Below are 15,088 nucleotides of genomic sequence, written 5' to 3'. Positions count from 1 at the left end.
AACAACAGAAGGGGCTAGAAAGTAGAGAGAGACACTCATATAAATGATCACCTGATTTATAACAAAGGCGATATTTCAAAGCAGTGGAAAAGAGAAGGCTTTTCAGTAAGTATTTCTGGGTTAACTGGATATACATATGGGAGACAAAATACATATGGATCTCCTTCTTATGCCATAGACAAAAATCAGCCTCAGATGGATTTTTCACCTAAAGATAAAAGGCAAAATAATAGGGCTTCTATAAATTAAAATGGGAGAATAGCTTCATGACCTTGGAGTAGGCAAAAATTTCTTAAGCAGCCACAGAAAACAATAACCATAAAGGAAGAGATTGATAAATTGGATTCCATTAAAAGTAAGATCTCTTATTCCTCAAAACAGAGTCAAATGGCAAGCCACAGAATAGGAAAAGATATTTTAAATACATATGACTAGTAAAAATATTTGTATTCAGAATGTGTTTCAAAAAAAGAAAACTCCTAAAAATCAATAAGAAAAAGACAATTCAACTGGAAAACAGGCAGTAAACTTGGACAAGGACTATGAAACATTAAATAAAGTCACAAAAAATATTAAAAAGGCACAACATCATTAGTCATGAGAGCAAAACGAAACCACAGTGAAACACCACTACACACCCACCATAATGGCTAAAATGCAAAAGTTTGACAATCCTAAGTGTTGACAGGTATGTAGAGAAACTGAAACACTCCTAAACTAATGACAGGAGTATAAATTGGTACAACCACTTAGGAAAACTCTTTGTAAGAACGTACTAAAGTTTTGAACATATGTATACCCCAGCAATCCAGTCTTAGGTGTATACCAAATGGAAATGCATTCATATGTACCCCAAAAGACAAAAAAAATTTATAGCAGCATTATTTATAGTAGCCCTAAACTGGAAATGTCCAAAATGCCCATCAACAGTAGATGAACAGTTTGTGAAATATTATGAAGTGGATTGCTATACAGCAATAAAATTGAATAAACTACTGGTACACATCACCACATGGATGAATCTCTCAACACTGTGCCTAAGAAGCCACAAAAAAAGAGTGTATACATATACATATAACTCCATATATATTTCAAAAACGAGAATGCTATAGTGTCATAAATTGGGTTAGAGGTTACCACCCAGGGAAGAGGGGTAACTAGTTACTGGGAGGGTGCATGAGGTGGTTTCTGGGGAAATGGTAACATTCTATCTCTTGATCTGGGAGTGAGATCGTGGATGTATTTACTGTTTGAAAATTCATTGAGCAATGATTTGTGTATTTTTCTATAAATATGTTACACAACAGAATTATAGGTTTTAAAAAAGAATAGTGCAAATATTCTGAGAGAAGGATACAGCACCTCTGGTTTTCAAAGTGGCACTTGAGTCATGTCAGGTACAGCCATGCAAAAAGTGATATAACTGCAGGGGTATGGTTGCAGGACGCCACTATATACTATGCAGTAGGCATAGACCAGGAGCAATAATCATTGAACAAGAGCTGGTAGAGAAGTGAAACAAGATTAGAAACATACAATTGAAGGAATGTTTCACATTTATCCACAAGCTTTATTTTGGATAATGAAAATCTTCCAACTCTTACAAAGTATCTCAGAATTCTCAGAGTGGTTGCAATACCCTGCATTGGTTCTTAATAACTGTCTCTGCCCAGCACATAAAACCCAAAGTCCTTCAGCCAGTTTAGAAGATTGAGGCAGTTACTGTTTCTTGTTGCCTAGGATATTTTTTGCTATCAAATTTGCTTCTTCTGATAGGGAAGGGTGGGCTTGTGAACTATCCTGGCCAGAGTATGGTGTATCACTGGACACACTGATTGCATCAAGGTAGACATGTGACTCTAATTAGGATCAGTCAGAGTCCTTCCCTGAGACTGAAATCAGGACACTAGAAGAAAGTGGTCCCTTTCCCTATGAGGGACTCTATTCAAAGGGTGTGATGGTAGGGATATTAGTGACCATCTTCTTTTTCTCTAGTGTCACAGAAGGTAGACATCAAGACAATAAAGTATCAAGTAAGAGTGCTGAAAATATCACTTAAGTCCCTGGATCCAGCCATGCCTGAATTCCCAGATATATGAGTCAGATGAATTCCTTTTTCCCTAGGATGGTTTGAATTTTGCTTTAGTTCAGTTGTTTTGGTTTTTGTTTACATCCAAAAGAGCCCTGAATCACCATTATCCTCATCACCATCATCATATATATGTGGCATTCAACTCCCTCAATAGACTGACCCCAATTTGCATTTCTAGTCTTGTCAGTCACTGTTCATCTTCATATGACCAATCTCAACCACCAAGGAAACTTTCCCCAACCAAGAATTCCCAATAAGTAAACTTGAACTTAAACTAATCTACTTCCAAATACACTTTTGATAGCCAACGGGTCATTCCTGTTAGGATAATTAGAAAACATAAGAAACTGGGGATTCAAAAATGATTTTTTAAAGTCGGGGGGGGGGGTTGTAAGGCAGATAGCAGTCAGGGGAAGCGGTTTCTGCAGAGAAGCTTTGGAAAGCTAAAGGAAGCCAAAGAAATGAAAACTTGGAATTGACAGCATATGCTTTGGCATGAAGCTAAATACCCTATGCATTGGGGTGAGATATTTGAGAACTTCCTCATCAGTCATGCCAAGCAAGTTCAATTAAGTTTATCCCAAGATTTATCCACTTTATCCTTGAGCCACAGGAAGATCCGGGAGTCAGTGGTCAACCTCTCAGTCTGAAAGTCTAAGAGGCATTGAACATTGGGACAGAGAGCCGGACACAGCCCGGGGGAATGCCCGTTTGCATGGCAATTGTGCACTGACTGTGAGAAAGCAAAACCACTTAGAAGCATTTCTCTGCAGGGGAAAATAGAACTAACTAGAAATTCATTGTCATACAGCCTGTATGACCAACATGAGGTGAGGAAAATGCCACTCATACTCCATTTTGTTTTCTCATTTACTTTCAGTAAATATAAATATTTATTAAACAGTTTTGCTTACAACCCAGATTTCCCCTATCCCTGTTCCCTCTTAAATTTTAAGTTCATCAACAGGGGCTTCTCCAGCCTGAAAAGTTGTAAGGACTTGACTCTCAGTAAGGGGGTATCAAAATTTCTTTACACACTTTGTCACCTCTCTCCTTTTACTCACACTGCAATGCCTTAAGCACACCCTTGCCCCCTGCCCCATCTCTGCAGGTCCAAACCCATTGGTGCTCCAATGTCCAATTCATCCACTCAACCTCTTTAACGAAACCCCTCCATGGGAAGCAATCCCTCCCCCATTCCACTTACATGTGCCTGTCTTACCACATTCTGGTTCTCCATCTTTTTTCCCCCACAGAATTGTAAACTTCTTGAAAACAGAAGCCATATCTGATTAAACATCATCTAGAAAAGGGTCTTTGGTAGTGGGAATTCCCGCTGATAGGGACAAGGAGGGCAAGGACCAGGGAAGAACAGTGGAGACGTCAGACCAACTGTGACCTGGATGGGGAGACCCCTTCTCCCTCCCCCCTCACCTCTCCACTAAGAGTTGACTAAGCCAGAGATTTCCAGGAACACTCTCTCTTTCAGTAACGCCCTCAAAGCAATCACAATTTCTCAGCCCTATTCTGCACCTAGGAGAATGCAGATCCATAGAGTTAAGTTACTTTGTCTAATGTCACATATCCCTGGCTATGGACAGAAACCAGCAGCCAAGCCCCTAAACTATCTGCCACACTGAAAGTTAAAGTGACTTCCCCTAAAAAAAAAAAAAAAAAAATCTAAAATACAATCAATAAATTTATTCTTTGTAAATGCACCTTTTCTATTTTGACCAGCTGCTGAATCAGTCCTTGTTTTAGGATGTATGGTCAGCAAAATGATATAATGGCATCTTCCTGCTTGGTTTGGAATCCGAAGGCAGAAGCACTTACATAGCAGCTTAAGGGGGAAATACACAGGACATTTTTAAAAGTTGTCTTTCTTCTGGAAAGGTCACAAAGAGAACAAACATGGCCAGCTCAAACAAGTCTTTGGTTTGGATGGGTCAGAGTAGATCTATATATTTTTCTAATTGGAATCAGTTGCTAATGATTAAAAATGGATGGCCGCACCAGGGCTTCCTGAACAGCACATCCCCTTTGCTTTACCACAGTCCTCACTGGTCCCTAATGCTTCCCGACCCTTGGGGTCCAGTGCCAGACACCATTCATCATCACACATGGGTGGCTGTTTTGCCTTCAGAAAAAGGAAAGTGTCATTTGGTACTCATGTCTCTATCAAAAACGGGTCAGAGGGCCCCATGTTTTAAGAAAAATGGTTTCTTACACTGAAAGCAAAAAACAATTGGTTTAACCACCCACCATTATCAACACCTCTCACCTGAAAAGCCTGCTGTTCTCCCTCTCGTCATGTATGAAATTTCTACCTAGTTCCCAAAGCCTGTCCCTTCCAGGTCTGAATATACAACGTCCTCTCTCTGAACTGAGCTGTACTTACTGTCTTCGTCATCTATTTACTACCTAATCTGACATAAAATCCCATGCATTCTTTGCCTAAACAATCACTTAAAATGCTTTACTGTTAATTTTCTATTTATTTCTAACATCTCTCCAAGACTAGTGAAATGATCTCTAGGATAGGGTCTCTGTTTATCCCCCTCCTTGTGACATATCAGAGACTTGGGACGTTAGGGTCAGATAAGAACTGAGTTGAACTCTTGGCTTCTCTACTCAATAACTTTCTGACCCAGGGCAAGTGGCTGAACCTCTTTTTCAGCTTCAGTTCCCTCATCTGTGAAATAGAAGTAATACCACCTAATGCTCGTGAAACGGCTTTGCTCTACAGAAAGCTTTACAAGTGTTGACTGTTATTTCATACGATCACCACCCCTATATGACAGATTCATAGCTGGGTAACTTTTTGTTTTGGAAACCAATTTTTTCTCCGGCATTTACTAAATGTGTGGGCTTGTGCTGGGGGCAGGATAAAATTATGGTTTAAAAAAAAAGACCACAGCCCAGTGAGAGAGACAAACATTGATGTATAATTACACACTAGCATGAGAGCCTCATTGTATCATGGATCCAAGGTAGATCTAGCCAGGCAAAAATCAAGGAAACAATAAGAATGGGGGTTATAACCATTCACATCCTGCATCCACACTTGGCACTAGTCCATGTACCTGGACCTGGACCAGTCTGTCTACCTGCACCCACACCTGAACATGCATCCTCACTTGCACTACTCCATGCACCTGCACCCAGACCAGGCCATGCATCCACACTCAGACCAGCCCACGCACCTGCACCCAGACCAATCCATGCATCCACACCCAGACCAGTCCACGTACCTGCACCCAGACCAGTCCATGCATCCACACTCAGACCAGCCCACACACCTGCACCCAGACCAATCCATGCATCCACACCCAGACCAGTCCACGTACCTGCACCCAGACCAGTCCATGCATCCACACTCAGATCAGTCCATGCACCTGCACCCAGACCAGTCCATGCATCCGCACCCAGACCAGTCCATGCATCCACACTCAGACCAGTCCACGTACCTGCACCCAGACCAATCCATGCCTCCACACCCAGACCAGTCCACGTACCTGCACTCAGACCAGTCCATGCCTCCACACTCAGACCAGTCCATGCACCTGCACCAAGACCAGTCCATGCATCCACACCCAGACCAGTCCATGTACCTGCACCCAGACCAGTCCATGCACCTGCACCCATACAAGTCCATGCACCTGCACCCAGACCAGTCCATGCTCCACACTCAGACCAGACCATGCACCTGCACCCAGACCAGTCCATGCATCCACACTCAGACCAGTCCATGCACCTGCACCCAGACCAGTCCATGCATCCACACTCAGACCAGTCCATGTACCTGCACCCAGACCAGTCCATGCATCCACACTCAGACAAGTCCATGTACCTGCACCCAGACCAGTCCATGCATCCACACTCAGACCAGTCCATGTACCTGCACCCAGACCAGTCCATGCATCCACACTCAGACCAGTCTATGCACCTGCACCAATACTAGTCCATCCTTCCTCCCATTTCACCCACACACAGGTGTAACTCTAAAAGTCAATAACTCAGCAAACATTTACCAAACTCCTGCCATGTGCCAAGCACTGTAAGAGATACCAAGGGTATAGAGAAAAAATAACACGTGACCTTGTTCCGAGTGTGGGTCACAAGCTGGCACAAGAGATATCAATGTAGCAGCAGTCCCTATTTTTCACTTTCTCTTCCTGCTGGTGATTAAAAGCCTTTCAGCTCAAGGAAACAGACACATCTTTGCTACCACAAAGGACAATTTTTCCCACTCCACCCTCTCCACTTGGTATGTAGGCCACTTGCTTTCTACAAGCCTCCTCAAATCCAATGTTAGAACTATGGAACAGGATTCTCCAAGGGACTTGGGTGTATTTCAAATGCTAGGCTGAAGGAGCAAGTCCTCAGGAACAGAAACAAGGGGGAAATCATTATCCTGAAATACTCACATCCTTTCATGTTGGAAGAGGTCATTGACAGGATGTGACCGCTGGTTGACCCAAGAGCTGGACGTGGGCAATCAGAAGCACCTCACCCCCTCCCCTGTCCTTGGAATGGATGTTCTGCCCACCGTTCCACAACGGGAGCTGTTTTCAGGAAGACAGCCTTGAGAGAGTAAGGTGTTGTTGAGACCATCTGGACTGAAAACTGACTGAACCCAGTTAAGGCTTCTATACAAACTCTCAAGATTCTGGCGGGCGGGTGTGGAGATCTACTCCTCTTGCAGTCACTCAAAGCAAGCCTCATATGTAAGTTCTCTTGCTTATTAAAACTACCACCTGCCAATCTGGAGTGGTCTGCCTCTTTCTTCAGTCTCTCCTTGCCCTCCATGTATGGGCACTGGTTTCAGATTTCACCCGGGGAAATCCGAGGTTGTGAGCCAATACTGATTCATTGTCAATATTATTAGAAAACAGTGTGGTGTGATGGGGTCCACCTTCTCAAGTTACTGTGCCTCCTCTACCCAGTATGCTAAACAGGATCCTATTTTCTCCTCGCAGCTACACATACTCAAGGCGTATATTTTTTACTTCCATTTTACAGATGAGGACATTGAGGTTCAGAAACACCACTAACAGGGTTTAAAACGCCTGTTGTGTTACTTTAAGAGTGAGCAATCACAGTTATCTGTCTGGGCGCAGGGCTGGCCAGGTCTCATGGAGTGCAACACAGGTGCCAAGGTCCTTCTGAGGGGTGCCACCCCTGGGGCACATTCACGCAGGCCACTCTCATCTCAGAAGGCTTTGCTTAAGATGTGCCTCCCCCTGGACAAGAAAAGAGCTTCTTGGGTAGGGCAGATACTCGTGAATAAGAGAACTGGACCAAGCAAAAACTTAAGGTGGCTTGTTCCTTTGATGGTTTTATCTAAGTATTCAGAAAGCCAAGACAGCTAGCCAAGACAGCTAGCCTTCACCACAATTCATCTGAACAGCCTCAGTTACATAAGCATCCTCTTTGTTCGTATTCAAATATTTACACATTTTTTAAAATTTCCATACCTAAAAATGGGTGTTCTCTGTACCCTATGTTTCTAACACCTAAGTAGAAAGAAAGAATTAATTTTCCAGTGACAAAGTAGCCACACAAGGATGAGCAAATACCCTACTTACATTCTAAGTAGGGTATTTCAGTGGGCTGGAATCTCCGAGCTATGGCATGCACCCACTCAAGGCACTCTTCTCTTAGGTTTCTCAGTTATGAAATGGCGGCCTATCTTATAGAATGGTGATGGTACTCTAATGAACACTGTTCTGCCTTTTGGGTGCAGTGGGGTGGGGTAGGAGGAGTCTGGGCCATTGCCTGCTTTACCTCCTGCTTTGGTAGTTGGGATAATTAATAGTGGATGCTCCCTCACTTTTGGGAATGTGTACGTGGTAGAAAATGAATTGCCTCTTATAGGTCTCAAGGAGGCAACAGTGAAACAGTGGATAAGCTTCCTGGTTTGTAACATCTCAAGCAGGTACTCTGAGTTGTTATTTAATGTAATTCATTAGGTTTAATGTTCATTTTAACTGCCAACTTGTAAGCATTTCTGCTTTCCTTGCAGTTCGAAGAACTGGGTTTCATGACTGATTATTACTCTTATTACAGACTTAATGGTTCCAAATTGTGGATTATTATCTCTTTTAGCTTGACTACTTCAGAAGTTTTTCCCCCATGGAGAAAACTGACATTGATTCAACCAGTGCTTACTGAGCCCCTACTGGCAGGCACATTGCTGGGTACTGGGCAGATGGACACAAAGAAAAGTAAAACAGGGTTTCTGCCCCTAAGGAGCTCACCATCTAGTCCTCAGTGTGGGCCCTAGAACAGCAGAGTCAGCATCACTGGGGGACTTGTTAGAAATGCAAATTCTCAGGCTCCACTCCAGATCAACTGAGTCAGAAACTCTGGGGATGACCTCCAGCCATCTGTGTTTGAAAAAGCCCGCTTCAAACAAAGATCATCCTCATTAAATGTCAAAACAACAAACATTTTGTTAGCTTATTGAGCTAAATCTGAAAATGTTATGTCCTTCAAGGAAACCGAGGCCAAAGGCCACATGAGGAATTGGAGGAGGAATGGAAATCAGAACTCAGGTCTTCCCTCTCATCACCCCCACTACCCCACCCCTACATGGCCAAGATTCTATTTCTTTTCTGATGCTTTAATCCCTAGTTCTTATGGGAAGCCCCAGGTACTACTAACCCAAAGTGAATAATCTTGGTTTTCAAAGAAAACAGAAAAACAGAGGAAGTACTCTCTTTGAAAATAAGGACCACTAACAAAAATTTAAATCTGATCAAAACCATCCAGTAAACCAGCAGCAATTTCCCAAACCTTTAACATCTATCCAAGTTCTATTTACAAGATTTGAAAGTTTGCAGGGGAGACAAGAGGGTAAAAACACAATGAATAATGTGATCAGAATAAAATCTGGAAGAACATATAGTATGCAGAAATGTCAACTGTGGTTCACCTTCCGTGGGAGAATTACACATGATCTTTTTCCTTTGTATTTTCCTAATAGTTATATGTTACTTTTGTAATCAAGAAAAAAGTAAAACCGTTTTTTTGAAATGTTACATCCATATCACTCAACACGCTGGTTTATTCTGTAATTCTATTTCTCTCCATATAGCAGGATGGTCTGTGTGTAGTAATTATTTATATCAGGCCATATGTTCCAATGAAGATGAAATTTGGTAAATATATTCCCTCCAGCTGGCACTGAAAATGAAGAGGTTAAACGCTTTCCTAGGTTCAAAGCACGGCGAATTAAGACAAGCTAAGTGTGCAGCTAAAGGAAAAATTAATCCCAGTCTTGAGATCTCTGAGAACATCCCTTTTGAAAAACGTTGATGTGACACATTGCTCCTCACTCATATCTTCCTTCATGTTTAACCCCCGGCACAAAACGCAACGTTCAGCAACTCCTGGCCAAGTTTTACACATTCAAGGGCTAAAATGCATGGGAGAATATCAGAGAAATAAGAAACAGAACGATACCACGTTCACATACAATCTGTCCCTGTGGACAAGAAGACAGCCAAAATTACTGGCAAATTTCATTGTCCTATATATCCTTTAAAAATTTTTTTCTTTCTCAAGAAATGGTTGCTCATTTAAAAAATATCTATGTTGGCTATCTTATTCCACAAATCATAAATAAATAAATAAATAAACTGACTGTCATCTAAAGAGACATTTCTGCCACAAAAGCATTGTTGTAATGTTTCACTTAATAAGACAAATTTGTTGCTTGAAGGAAAACCAGCATTGTTCTACTGAAAACTCAGCAACGTAAGCTCAGGGAATGTTAATTAAAGTTTCTTAAAGGAGATAGGGAAGTAAAGTTAAAAACCAATGTAATGAATACAAAAAAGGAAACACCAGTGGCTACCTACTTTACCAAAATACCTCACAACAGCTCACATTTCTAGAATTTTAGGAAAGGATGGGTTATGGGGGAAATATATATACATATACATATATATATGGTATACTCCAACGTTTATAGGACATAAGATCACCATATCTACACAACAATTTAGCTTGACAGTATCAAAGAACTCAGAATTTATCATCTTGGTTTTTTGCTGTTCAGCATACACGCTTTCGCTTACAAAGATGTATCTCCAAAGATCTCAAATTTCCCTCAAAGTCCTCTACTTACTTTCTTTCACAGGGCAGTCCCCACTATTGCAAAATTAATAAATTAATAGGAAAAAGAATAAAGAATATACAACTCACAGAAAGTTTCTCACCAACCCCCAGTGCCCAGTCCATATAATTACCCGTCTGCCTATGAAAACGGATCTATAAAAGCCTTGTTGCTAACATATTAGGCTAAACCTAACAGCTTCCTTTCAGCCCAACACTTTTTGACAGAACACACACAAACTTGCGGCTCAGTCTTAACTCCATTCGGACACTTACAAGGCCTGTTCTTGTTCTTCCATCTCTCATCCCCCTCTGCTGAGAAAAGAGTCCAACGTTAGGTTTTATCTAATACTGTTTATTTTTTGCAGTTTTACTTTGGGGCTGCTAAAGGGTATTGATGAGAAACTACCTGCAGATCCAGCCCCTAAGCACTGATAAATGCTGAGGGAACCATTCCAAGCCAATAAAACGACCCCAAATATCCTCAGTTTGTAGCATGGACATGCCACTCCTCTCAAGCAGAGAAAGCAACTATGTTCCTACTCCATCAAATTAAAAAATATATAAAATACAGCATCTTTCATTCTGAACAAAATTAAATTTTCTGGGTTACTTTCTCTGTCTCCCTGGGCCACTTTTACGCAGCCTGACAGTGACTGTAAACACGTTCTCTTCACGCAACCAGTTCAGTTGCTCTCTTTCCTGCCGCAGTTCCCAACAGACCTCACCACCCACCCCTACCCTCCACTCCTCACCACCCGCTTGCTTTTCTTCCAAACCACAAATGGGCGAGCTTATTCCGAGAAAAAGTTAATGAATGTCTCCTTTTGAGGTAAAGCTGCTCTCTTTACACATCGCAAAATTTTCACAACATCGCAAAACTGGAAGTACCTAAAAGCACGTACCCTCTGCACGCTCGTCCCCGTCGGTGAGCGCTTCACACCCAGAAACCCAGGAACATGATTTCCATGCAGACCTGCACCCATCCCACACAAGTCCACACACCAGCTTGCCTACCCACTTATGTAAGCTTGTGCCTATACAGTCCCAAACTGCACACGCACGCACACACACCCCGGCACCTGTCACGCATCAGAAATGGACAAGCATCCACACCCAGGAGATGAAATGAAATCAACATATATGAATTGGGGAGAAGGAGAAGGCATACCGTTTTAAAACATCTTTTCCCCCATTTGTTTCTTGCCCATCTTTGCCACAACTGCAATTACCTTAGCAACCAAAAAATTGCCGTGACTTCCCCTCCGGCTTCTGAAATTCTCCTAAAGCCAAGCTTGCGCCAGGTTCATGGTAAAGCTAGAGAAGCCCAGGGAACGAGCGACCGGCAGCCTCTCGGGGGCGGAGGGGACGTCTGGGTCCGTCTCTGCGCCGCGCTCCAACGTCTCGCCTGGTCTTTCCGAGTTTCCGTGGTGGCGAACGCGGGGGCTCAGCGAGAGGAGAGCGACGCCCGGGGCCGGCAAGGAGGCGGGGCGGGTCGCATGGTGCCAGGGCGCGGGGCGCAGGGCGCTCGGGTGTCTCCAGAGCGCTCGGGGTCGGCCCGGCTCTCCGCGCTCCCGCGCCTCCCCGCCCCGGGCCGCTGGGCTCCGCGGAGGTGGGTCCGCCCCCTCGGCGCCCGCCCGCGCCCGCAGCTGCGGGAAGCCGGCTCCCGGGCGGAGCTGTCGCCGCGGAGCAGGGCCGAGCGCAGGGGCTGCCCCAACTCGCGAAGCCGCTCAGCCCCGCCGCTCGCGAGCTGCTGCAGCGGCGCCCGCTGTCGGGGGTGGAGCGGAGCTGCAGCCCCGCGCCGCGCGCACCTGGGCGCCGGCACCTGCGCTCGGACCGGGCGGCGCGGGGCGGGGCCGAGGCACCTGAGCGCGTCCGAGGGCGCCGCCGGCCGGCTCACCTGCTCCCCGCGCCGCGGAGATGCAGGCGCGGATTCGCCCGAGGGAGGGAAAACCTAGAAATTCCTGGCACTTTCCCTGCCGCCGAGACGACTGGCAGCCTGGCTTGGCGATGCGCAGGCTCCTTCCGCCGAGTCCGAGAGCTGGCGGCGTCTGGAAACTTTAGCGGCGTCAGGGTTGTCTTAGGGATTCCTGGGCCAGAGTGGCTTGCCCGGTAGCTTTTTAGTCTCTCGCTGACGTGTAGCCGGCGCCCTGTAAATTAAAATGGGCAGCCGCGATCAGCAAGGAAGTCGTTACTAAGCTCGTCGTTTTATTGATTCAACATTTACACCACTTGCTGTATTTCGAGTATTTTAGGATTGTTCTTATCTGGAACGCTACAAAAGAACTTTCAAGAAAAATGAACTCTGCAAATATTCTTAGGGAAAGAAGAAAAAAGCTGAAGACAGAAAATGAGAAAGGGTAACGAACTGACGACGTTCTTTGATGCGGGAGCTTTGAGATTTGAGGTTTAAAGATTCAGAGAGCTGCAGGTGGAAACAGAACAAGATTGTTGGTGCTGGATGGTAACCGTGGGATTGATGTGCAATGTCAGTGTTATCAAGAATAAATTCAAGATTTATTCTTGAATTGTACATGTCACCAGAAAGAAAAGAAAAGGAAAAAAAACCCTTGAAATAAAATATCTAACTGCTTTTAAGGATGGATGACCTGGACTCTTGTCATCCATGTGGGTCCAGAGTTTGACATTTAAGGTCTCATTCCCAACATACATCTCCTTTCCCACTGTTCTATACTGATTAACGGATGTATTCATTCTTTCATCCCATAAACAGTAGTAAGCACCTGCCCTGTGTTAGACCCTCTGCTAAGCTCTAGAAACGGGTGAAAGAACAGTTCCAGCCCTCGGGCCCCCAGCCTGAGGAGGTGGTACCCAAGCAGATATGTGTATTACTGTGGGCTAAGTCCGTGAAGGAGGTGCCACCAAAACCTGGAGGGAAATGTGCAACCTAAAGAAACCACACCCAACCTAGTGAGTAAAATATAATTTCAATAGATGCCCCAGTTATTTCATTTATTAAAGTTGAAATATAAAAATCCTTCCTTCCCCCGGTTTAGTGTTTGGCTTAAGGGTGGCTGTGGAGCTGGCACTGGTTGTTTGTAACACGTAGAGAATAGGCTGCTTACTGAGAGATGGATGGTGATTTGGGGCTCTTCCTCTTTGGGGAGCTTTGCATTTCTGAGACCAGGAGCTTCCTGAGGGTCAGCCATGAGGGAACAACCATGTGGAAGTATAAGCAATGGGCTCCAGGTGCATCTGAAGAAAGGCCTTACTGTGTACTCCTCTTAATACAATAGCATCAAAAATAATAAAATACTTACGAATAAATTTAACCAAGGAAGTTGAAAGATCTGTACATGGACAATTACAAGATATTAATGAAGGAAATTAAATAAGACACAAATAAATGGAAAGATATCCCATGTTCATGGATTGGAATAATTAATATTGTTAAAAGGTCCACAATACCCAAAGCCACCTATAGATTTTATGCAATCTCATTCAAAATGCCAATGGTATTTTTCACAGAAATAGAAAAAAAAAATCCTAAAATTTATATGAAACCACAAAAGACCCCAAATAGCCAAAGCAGTCTAGAGCAAGAAGAACAAAGCTGGAGGCATCACGCTCCCTGATTTCAAATTATATGACAAAGCTATAGTAATCAAAACAGTATGGTATTGGCATAAAAACAGACACACAGACCAATGGAACAGAGTTGAGAGGCCAGAAATAAACCCAGAAATAAACCAGAAATAAACACATATATGATCAACTAATATTTGACAAGGGAGCCAAGAATACTAAATGGGGAAAGCATAGTTTCTTCAATAAATAGTGTTAAGAAAATTGGATATTTACATGCAAAAGAATGAAATTGGACCCCTATCTTACACCACTCACAAAAATTAACACCAAATGGATCAAAGACTTAAATGTAAGACCCCAAACTGTAAAACTACTAGAAGAAAACATAGGGAAAAATCTCCTTGACATTGGTCTTGGCAATGATTTTTTGGATATGACACCAGAAGTTCAAGCAACAAAAGCAAAAATAAACAAGTGAGACTACATCAAACTAAAAAGCTTCTGCACAGCAAAGGAAACAGCAAAATGAGCAGGCAACCTACAAATGGGAGAAAATATTTTCAAACCATCTGTCTGATAAGGGGTTAATATCCAAAATACATAAAGAACTCATACAACTCAATAGCAAAAACCAAAAAATCCAATTAAAAAATGGGCAAAGGACTTGAATAGATATTTTTCCAAAGAAGAAATCCAAATGGCTAACAGGTACACGAAAAAATGCTCAACATAACTAAATATCAGGGAAATGCAAATCAACACCACAATAAGATATCACCTCACAACCTGTTAGAATGACTAGTATCAAAAAGACAAGAGACAACAAGTACTGAGGAGTAAGCAGAGAAAAGGAACCCTTGTGCACTGTTGGTGGGAATGCAAATTGGTGCAGCCACTATGGAAAACGGAATGGAGGTTCCTCAAAAAACTAAAAATAGAACTGCTATATGATCCAGCAATTCCACTTCTGGATATATATCCAAAGAAAATGAAAACACTAACTTTAAAAGATATATGCACCCCCATTTTCATTGCAGCATTATTTACAATAGTCAAGACATGGAAAAAACCTGTATCCATTGACAGATGAATGGATGAAGAAATGTTTTATATATATATATATATATATATACACACACACACACACATACAAATGGAATATTATTTAGCCATTAAAAAGAAGGAAATTCTGCCTTTTGTGACAATATAGATGGACCTTGAGGGCATTATGCTAAGTGAAATAAGTCAAAGAAAGACAAATACTGTATATTCTCACTCATATGTGGAATCTAAAAAAGCCAAAGAGAAAGAAATAGAGAATAGAAT

General features: G+C 42.9%; 1 protein-coding gene across 11 annotated transcripts in view; it reads right to left on the bottom strand.

The window, feature by feature from the left end:
- RGS6 (regulator of G protein signaling 6) overlaps positions 1 to 12,238 on the bottom strand; it is a 541,831-nt gene extending 529,593 nt beyond the window's left edge. For 3 of the 11 annotated variants that reach the window (XM_070513942.1, XM_070513928.1, XM_070513927.1), the window contains exon 1: positions 11,446 to 12,061. The gene's annotated coding sequence lies outside the window, so the exon portion shown is untranslated. Of the gene's footprint in view, positions 1 to 11,118; positions 11,215 to 11,445; positions 12,066 to 12,113 lie in introns of those variants that run through there. The other 8 variants (XM_070513934.1, XM_070513940.1, XM_070513924.1 and 5 more) reach the window with 7 other exon arrangements.
- Between the last annotated feature and the right edge of the window lie 2,850 nt (positions 12,239 to 15,088).

Source organism: Equus asinus, chromosome 7 (assembly GCF_041296235.1).
Source record: "Equus asinus isolate D_3611 breed Donkey chromosome 7, EquAss-T2T_v2, whole genome shotgun sequence".
Lineage (NCBI taxonomy): Eukaryota > Metazoa > Chordata > Mammalia > Perissodactyla > Equidae > Equus > Equus asinus.
The sequence above is the reverse complement of the archived record's forward strand: the minus strand, read 5'-3'. Positions and strand labels throughout refer to the sequence as shown.